Source organism: Panthera uncia, unplaced genomic scaffold, assembly GCF_023721935.1.
Source record: "Panthera uncia isolate 11264 unplaced genomic scaffold, Puncia_PCG_1.0 HiC_scaffold_2390, whole genome shotgun sequence".
Classification (NCBI taxonomy): Eukaryota; Metazoa; Chordata; class Mammalia; order Carnivora; family Felidae; genus Panthera; species Panthera uncia.
In genome coordinates this window covers 1-8028 of record NW_026059119.1, presented here as the reverse complement: position 1 = coordinate 8028, position 8028 = coordinate 1, and the positions used below count along the sequence as shown (strand labels likewise).

At 39.7% G+C, this 8028-nt stretch overlaps 1 long non-coding RNA gene across 1 annotated transcript; it reads right to left on the bottom strand.

Annotated features, from left to right (window-relative positions):
• Positions 1 to 2124: 2124 nt before the first annotated feature.
• Positions 2125 to 2623, bottom strand: LOC125917766 (uncharacterized). The gene is made up of 2 exons (XR_007456287.1): positions 2508 to 2623; positions 2125 to 2245 (listed from the first exon to the last, which is right to left on the bottom strand). It is a non-coding gene; the product is annotated as an uncharacterized LOC125917766 (long non-coding RNA).
• Between the last annotated feature and the right edge of the window lie 5405 nt (positions 2624 to 8028).

Here is an 8028-nt window from a genome sequence, read left to right as displayed (position 1 = left end):
TCACTTCATTTTCTTCCAGTAAAGACATTTGTAGTACTTTTATATAAATGTTTTGGCTTTTGCACTCCCCACCCGCATTCTGTTTCCTGGTCTAAGGCTGCTGGCCCATAGTATTGTCTTGGAAGTAAGGCTTGACAAAAGAGAGAAGGGGAAGACTAATTAGCAAATGCATTAATTAGGGCCCTTTGTCCGAAATGATTCCTTGTTTAAGTCAGCCGATTTCTTGCTGCCCTCCTGCACTTCGGCTTTCCAGCTGTGGTGGCTGTTTGGGGGATGGGGACGTGCTCTGGAAGAACTGCCCTGATTTAGACAAGATAAATTTTTCTTAAAAAATTGAGGCATATATTTGACAAATATGTATAAAAGCATGAAAATTTACTGGTCAAAGATTTTAATTAGTGAAATGCAAATTGAAACAATAAGGAGGTGCTGTTTCACACCCATCAGAGTGGCAAAAATTAAATGCTGTGGTAATCAAGTGTTAGTGAGGTTGTGGGGAAATCAACTTTTATTTACTGCTAGTGGGAATGTAAATGGATACAACTACCTTGGACAGTAGTGTAGCGATGTCTTGTTGGAGGGCTAACATACCTATTTACCCAAAATGTCTATTTCTGTGTCTAAGAAGTAATACGGTCGTCCAAGAAAATAAGTAAGAAAAAGTATAAGCATGCTCATTGCAGCTCAAATGTCCACCAACAAGGGGAATGCATAAATGGTTAGATAGTCCCACACAATTGAGTCTTACAGCACTGTGAAAAATAAACCACAGGCTCATGCTTTAAAATGAATGAATCTCACAAACATAATATGGGGTGGGGGAACAAGTTACAGATTTCTTACAAAATGTTTGCACTTGTATAAAATCTGAAAACACGCAAAATAATATGGTTTGGGGGCTATGTACCTATGTCGTGAAAGTATAAAAACATGCATGGTAACAACTAACACCAAATTCAGAGTAGAAATTATCTCTGGGAAGAAAAGATGAAGAATGGGATTGGACAGGGGTACACCAAGGGCTTTAATTATATCTAATATTCTATTACCAAAAAACCTGAATCAGATAATTGCAAATTAGGATTTGCTTATTTTGGGTGTTGGGTCAGAGATATTCAATATATTATTTTAAATATTTTTCAGATGTTTGAAATATTTCTCACATGCAGAACATTTTCTTATTTATCGAGTGAAGGATTTTTGTCCCATAAAAATGAAACTTCTGCCACAGACTCCAGTCCAGCACAGCCTGTTAGACTTGCAGGCTGGTGATCCTTTTCTCACCCCTTTCTGACCTGCAAAGCCTGGTATTGCGATGGGTGACTTTTATTTTGGAACTGCTGATAGGCATGGAGGATTTCCCAGTGTTTCTAAACTTTCTGGTGGACCTAGGTCAGCAGTTTGAGCTTTGTCAAAATATAAGTGCTCTAGGACTTTCTAACTTATCTGTTGCAGGGAGGGACCCAGACATCTGATTCTGACAAAGTTCCCCAGTAGATTCTGATGACCACTAAAATTTGAGAACCACTGCCTTAGGCTCCTGACTCTGGGCTGTACTCCATTTTAGCTTTGCCCTAGGCTGCCTTCTCTTGCCTGTCCTGCCTAACTGGGACTAATTTGGACCCATGTGATACTTAGCTCTTTTATAGGGCATAAAAGAGTGATGGGGTTGGAAGCTGTTGAATGTGAAGGCATTCATAATCTGGTCATCTTTTCCTCTTATTTTCATGCAGGTAGCTAAGGGGCCCATTATCCACCAGGGCTATTTATCAGGTTTTACAAACTTTAACCACTTGTGTCACTCACTATATGGGGTTTTATAGTTAAGATAGGAGCAAAAAACCCCCAAACAAACAAAAAACAAAAACAAAGGGGGGGGTGCACTAACAGAGAAGGAAAACCAGCAGATTTGGAGAAAAGAAATCCCCAATAGTAAATGTATGTGATCCAACCTTTCTCTACAAATGGTAGAGATTCTTTTAGTGCCTTAGCTTATGACATGCATTTGAATTTCAGCTATTTGAACCTATAGTCAAAGATTAGGGTCTTCAATAACAACTGATTATCACCTCAAGATGGAAGTTTCCTTTCTTCCAAATTTGCTAGTTTTACTTCTCTGCCAGACCCTTTTTGCTCTATCCTAATATGTTTAGGAATTAATTTATATTAACAAATATGAGGATTTCTGGTAATGAAATGTGTAAAATGCTTGGTTGTCTTTGGTAAGGTTCTTCTTTCTGGAAACCTACTTTTTTTTTTTTTTTTTTTTTAATTTATTTTTTTTTTAATTTTTTTTTTTTTAACATTTATTTATTTTTGAGACAGAGAGAGCGCGTGAACAGGGGAGGGGCAGAGAGAGAGGGAGACACAGGATCTGAAACAGGCTCCAGGCTCTGAGCTGTCAGCACAGAGCCCGACACGGGGCTCGAACTCACAGACCGTGAGATCATGACCTGAGCCGAAGTCAGACGCCCAACCGACCGAGCCACCCAGGCGCCCCTGGAAACCTACTTTGAAAGGGCAGTGTGTCCCCAGGTTTTGGGGACCCCATATTTTTGCAGGGCTGCTGTGTGAGGTTGTATAGATTGTGCCCAACCCGAAGTCACCTGTTTTGGGTGACAAGTGGGAGTGCAAATTCATTTGTGCTCCACTTCTCAAAATGAGCAATTCACGTGGACGTGTGTCCTCTCAGAAGAGGGGGCACCCTTTTCAGATTCTCACCAAGGTGCTTCGTGAAGTAGCTGCCTTGCAGCTTTGTTGGTCTGTGTATAACTGTGCCGTCTATAGTTGTGGACCCTGTGAAGAGGGCATGTCAGTTTTGGGCCTTGAGTTCCAAGCGTTTTCCCCACGTGAACTTTTCAAGGGAAGGGACCCGCCCCTGGCTTTTCATCACCATGCTCAGTTGTACCAGTCTTTCAGCTTAAAATTGTAAAAATTTGTTAAGGAGCTAGAGAAATATGCCCCTTTTTGAAAATACCATTATTTATGAAAAGACGGAATGAGAGAGAAATATTAAAAAGACAACAGCATCTGGTACTTGAAGAAGAGAAAGTAGCTATGCACCCCACCCCATTTGCTCTTGCATTCTTGCAGTGCTCACTTTGAGGGGGAAATACGATGGTATTTTTCTCTTCCTATTCCCCCCTACGCTAGTATTCCTGAATTTCTTCAGACCTGAGGCTTTTTAGCCAATTTTGAAAATATTTACCCATTTGTATTTTCCATTAAGTGGTTGTTTACGCTTCCTGCTGTTTTATTTTTTCTTGGAGAGAGGGGAGGGGGTAGTGCTCAACCAAGGACAAGACTGGACTTCCTACTGCTTTTGCAAATAATGGCAGTGTGTTTTTCAGAACAGTTGTCATGGAAGAGTGCTGTTCTGTGGGCTCAAGGGAGAGGTACATTTGAAGTGGTTTCTCTTGTCTTTATTATTATTTTTAAACATGATTGAGGGTGATGGTTACAGAGTTCCATTGTGCTTTTGCTGCTGTTTTGGAGGAGGTTTTTTGAAGAAAATATACTTAAAGCTAAAAATGTTTAACAAAAACAGTCTTAGGCTCACACGAGAAAAACAAACAGTTCTCACCTTTAGGCCTTACCCAAAGCAGTTTGAATTTTTTCCAGTTCTGTTTAAATGGATATTGGTACTATTTTAGGGACTGCTTAGAACACTTAACTGGAGTGATGTAGGGCAGGTGGAGGAGGAGAATGATCGGATTATACTGGGGTTTATCAGTAGTTCCTCCAGTCATGATATGGAAAGCTATCACTGTATTGTCTGCTTTTTTGTGTTAAAGTATGTGTAGGAATAAGGGTGAGATTGTGAGTTTTGATATGTATAATAATTTGACCCTGTTGAAAGAAAAAGCAGAGGGAAGAAGTGGTAAGAGGAAGAAATACATGCTTGGAAGACAGTAGCAAGCAATTAAATAGCAGTACATTTCATAGTACTTTTGGGATGTTCCTTGAGTTGAAAGGTACCTGTCTGTATCCGTTCTGCTTCAGCACCTTTGATTTCAGTGTCTGAAGATAGTGCTTACTGATCTTTGGTTGAAATCTGTTTTACCGTCATGGAACTGGAAAGTGAGTAGTTTTGAAGACTAGACTGAGGTAGTAGGGTAGGCTGAAAGTAAAAACAAGTATATCCATTTTGTAACTGCTTTGTAAATAGGAGTTGGGAGTCTCATAATTAACAAAAGTATTTTTCATTTGGCTTTTAGGCTATCTTATTTAAAAATTGTTTTAATGAATTTGTCTTCCTATCTGTGCCTCAATACATATTTGAGTACCTACTGGGTGTCATAATACCACTACCAATACCTTGGGGGGTGATAGCCTTCATTGTCAGAGACTTCATTACCCGAGGTACTGAGAACAGCACAAAGGCTGTGGGCTTCAGCTAGTTCTTTCTTTCTTTTGTCACGCTTCCTTCTGCTCCCTGGTCTTCTGGGTTTGGTGGTGATCTGCCCATCTGTCAGGTCAGTCCTGCCCCTCCTCTCCCCATGTGGGGGGCACAGAGGCTTTACAGAACCATTCGGCCGGGCACCTTCAAGTAAAACCCCTCCAACAATATTGAGCCAGACCCGAGGGCCATCATAGTGGCTCCAGTTCCTCTTCCTTCTCTGTTGCCTGTGTTGACACCAACCACCCACCCTTTGCTGTGGAGCCTGGAAGTCGCCCCCCTCACCCCCAATCATACAAAGAGGCTTTGTGCTCTGAGGATGTTCTAAAGGCGGGATCACTGTAATTATAATTCCCCAAGCACAACCAAGTAATGGGGGCAGGCAGGATAAAGATGGTATCCAAGTTCTTGTTGGTAGGGAGAAGTCAGCCGGGATTAAAAATCATCTGGAGTCAGTACCAAAATGGATAATGGAGCGTTGTTGGTAATGCTGATGGGAATGTATTTAAGTGAATGCATTTCAGATTTTTACATTCTAATACTTGCGAGATACTTGAAGCTTTAAAAAGCATAAGACAGCCGGAACTTTTTTTTAGGTCTTTTTTTTTTTTTTAAGTCTAAAATTGTAACCGAAAACTACTTTAGAAGAAGGTATGTAGAAATCCCAGTCTACTTTGCTTTATGTTTCTGTTGCCAGAATGATTGATTGCCCAAGAAAGCCAAATACATAACTTATTACTAGGGGTGCTCCGAATACATAACTTAATACTTTTTTTGCTTGTTTCTAAAAGTAAGCTCTGACTGACATTTTGGGGAAGGTAATTTCCCCCTACCACCATGAGAAAAAAAAAAATCAGTGTGGGGATATGTGCTTAATAAACTTTATATCAACCATCTATGTCGTGTGCTTCCAAGCTGTGTTGGCAATCTTTTAATGAAAACTTTCTTCTTAGTATGTTAACTATTCATATATTACTCTAACTAGTGTGTCAAACAAACTTTTTTGTGTTTTTAAAACGAAGTGCACCAGGGGCACCTGGGTGGCTCAGTCAGTTGAGTGTCCGACTTTGGCTCAGGTCATGGTCTCACGGTCTGTGAGTTCGAGCCCCGTATTGGGCTCTGTGCTGACAGCTCGGAGCCTGGAGCCTGCTTCAGATTCTGTGTCTCCATCTCGCCGCCCCTCCCCTGCTCATGCTCTGTGTCTGTCTCTCAATAATAAATAAACGTTAAAAAAAAAAAATTAAAATAAAAGGCACATGGCTTCTTTAAAACGAAGTGCACCAAACAATTGCAGAGGTCAGTAGACTTTAGGATAGTGGATTCCAGTTGTCCTTTATGCAAGGTGAAGGGAAGAGACCCTTTTTTTGTTAAGCTTAGCACTGACTTTTGTGGTGAGTGAAGCAGTCAGGGTGATCACGTGTACTATATATGGAAACCTTTAGCTACTGTCAGCTGGCCCTTCCTCTAAAAGCATGGCCCCTGACAAAAGTGTGCAATGTGATGATTTGACATGTGAATACATTTTGAAATGATAATCACAGTCAGGTTTATTAATACATCCATCACCTCACATAGTTATCTGTGTGTGTGAGAGAGAATGTTTCAGATCTATTCTGTTAGCAAATTTCAAGTATACAATACAGTATTATTAACTGTAGTCACCATGATATACATCGATTTTCAGAACTTATAATTGAAGGCTTGTGCCCTTTGACCAACATCTCCCCATTTTCCCTAATTTCCAGACTCGGGTAACCATATTCTACTCTGTTTCTATGAGTTTGACTTTTTAAATTAAAAACAATTTTATTTATTTATTATTTTAGAGCCCACATGTGAGATTGTACAGTATTTGTCTTTCTCTGTTTGGCTTGTTTCACTTAACATTATGTCCTCCACGTTCATCCATTTGTTGGATGTTGCAAATGGCAGGATTTCCTTCTTTCTAATGGCTGAATAATATTCCATTGTACATATATACCACATCTTCCTTCATCCAGTCATCAGACACATAGGTCCCTATCTTCGCTGTTTTGAATAATGCTGCAAGGAACATGGGAATGCAGGTATCTTGAAGAAATCTACCTTAAATTTATCTTCCTATAAGACTACCGGGTAGTCTGTTACAAAGATATTGCCCATATAATCCTTAGAAAGGACTACCAATTTGACAGCTAAAGGTTATGAGATTTAAAAATACACAAGGCCCCATTTTATCTGCTTTTAATGAGAAGTAAGGTTGATTCCCCCCCCCCCCCCGCCAACCTCGCCAATGTTTTAGGCAAATATATTGTTTAGCAGTGACTTTATTTTAGCTTAATTGTAAACTGTTATTTGTCTACTTTGTGTCATTTATAACATACATTTCCTTTGGAGATTAACCTCTGACTCTTACTTTACTGCTCTCTGGTGGCCACTAAATGATAAAAACATTTATTGAATGCCTACTTTGTACCAGGCACAGTGAGGATTTCGGGTAAAATTCAGATATGCAACAGTTCACTGATAGATTCTGACAGTATGGTAGCAGAACAAATGCATTTTTGGGTCTGCAAATTCTTAATAAGACGGCAGAGAACATCAGAATTTCATTAATAGTGGTGATATATAACCATGAGAATTAATGTTGCTAAAGCACAGACCTAACCAGATAAAAAATTTGAGTGGTTATCTACTAAGTAAAAGAAATATTTTTTCAGGACACCTGGGTGGCTCAGTCGGTTAAGCATCCAACTCTTGATTTTGGCTCATGTCATGATCCCACACAGTTTTTGAGATTGAACCGTACATCAGGCTCTGTGATGATAGTGTGGAGACTACTTGGAATTCTTTCTCTCTCTCTCTCTCTCTCTCTCTTTTTCTCGATCAAAATAAATAGACATTAAAAAAAATTTTAGGGGCTCCTGGGTGGCTCAGTCGGTTGAGCGTCCAACTTCGGCTTAGGTCATGATCTCGCAGTTGTGAGTTTGAGCCCCGCGTTGGGTTCTGTCCTGACAGCTCAGAGCCTGGAGTCCGCTTTGGATTCTGTGTCTCCCCCTCTCTCTGCCCCTTACCCGCTCATGTTCTGTCTCTTTCTGTCTCTCAAAAATGAATAAATGTTAAAAAATAAAAAATTATTTTGGTCTGGTATTCAAGACCAGCATAATTAGGTCTTCATTATTTCAATCTCTACTATTCTTCCTCATGAATATTATTCTCCAAGGAAATAGGATACCCTGTTGTCTATATGTCCATCACTTTTTCATCTTTTTTTCTTTGATTTTTTAGCTTTAAGGGCTTTTAGTTTTTCCAAAGCCCACTTTTTAAATGTCTAGATGGTAATTGTCACTTATTGTGTGCAAAGTTCTGTTCCAAGTGCTTTACGTGGATTAATTCATTTAATTTGCACTATAGACCTCTAAGGTTGATGCTATTATTATCCTTAATGTGCAGATGAAGAAACTGGAACAGAGAGAGGTTAAATAACTTGCTAGAGAGGATGCAGCTATTAAGAGTGTTATCTGGGATATGAACTGAAGCTGTCTAGTTCCAGAGTCTATATTTTTAGCCATCATGCTTTACTACATCTCTCTCTTTCTCTCCCTCTCTCTCTCTCTCTCTCTCTCTCTCTCTCTCTTTTTTCTAGCAGA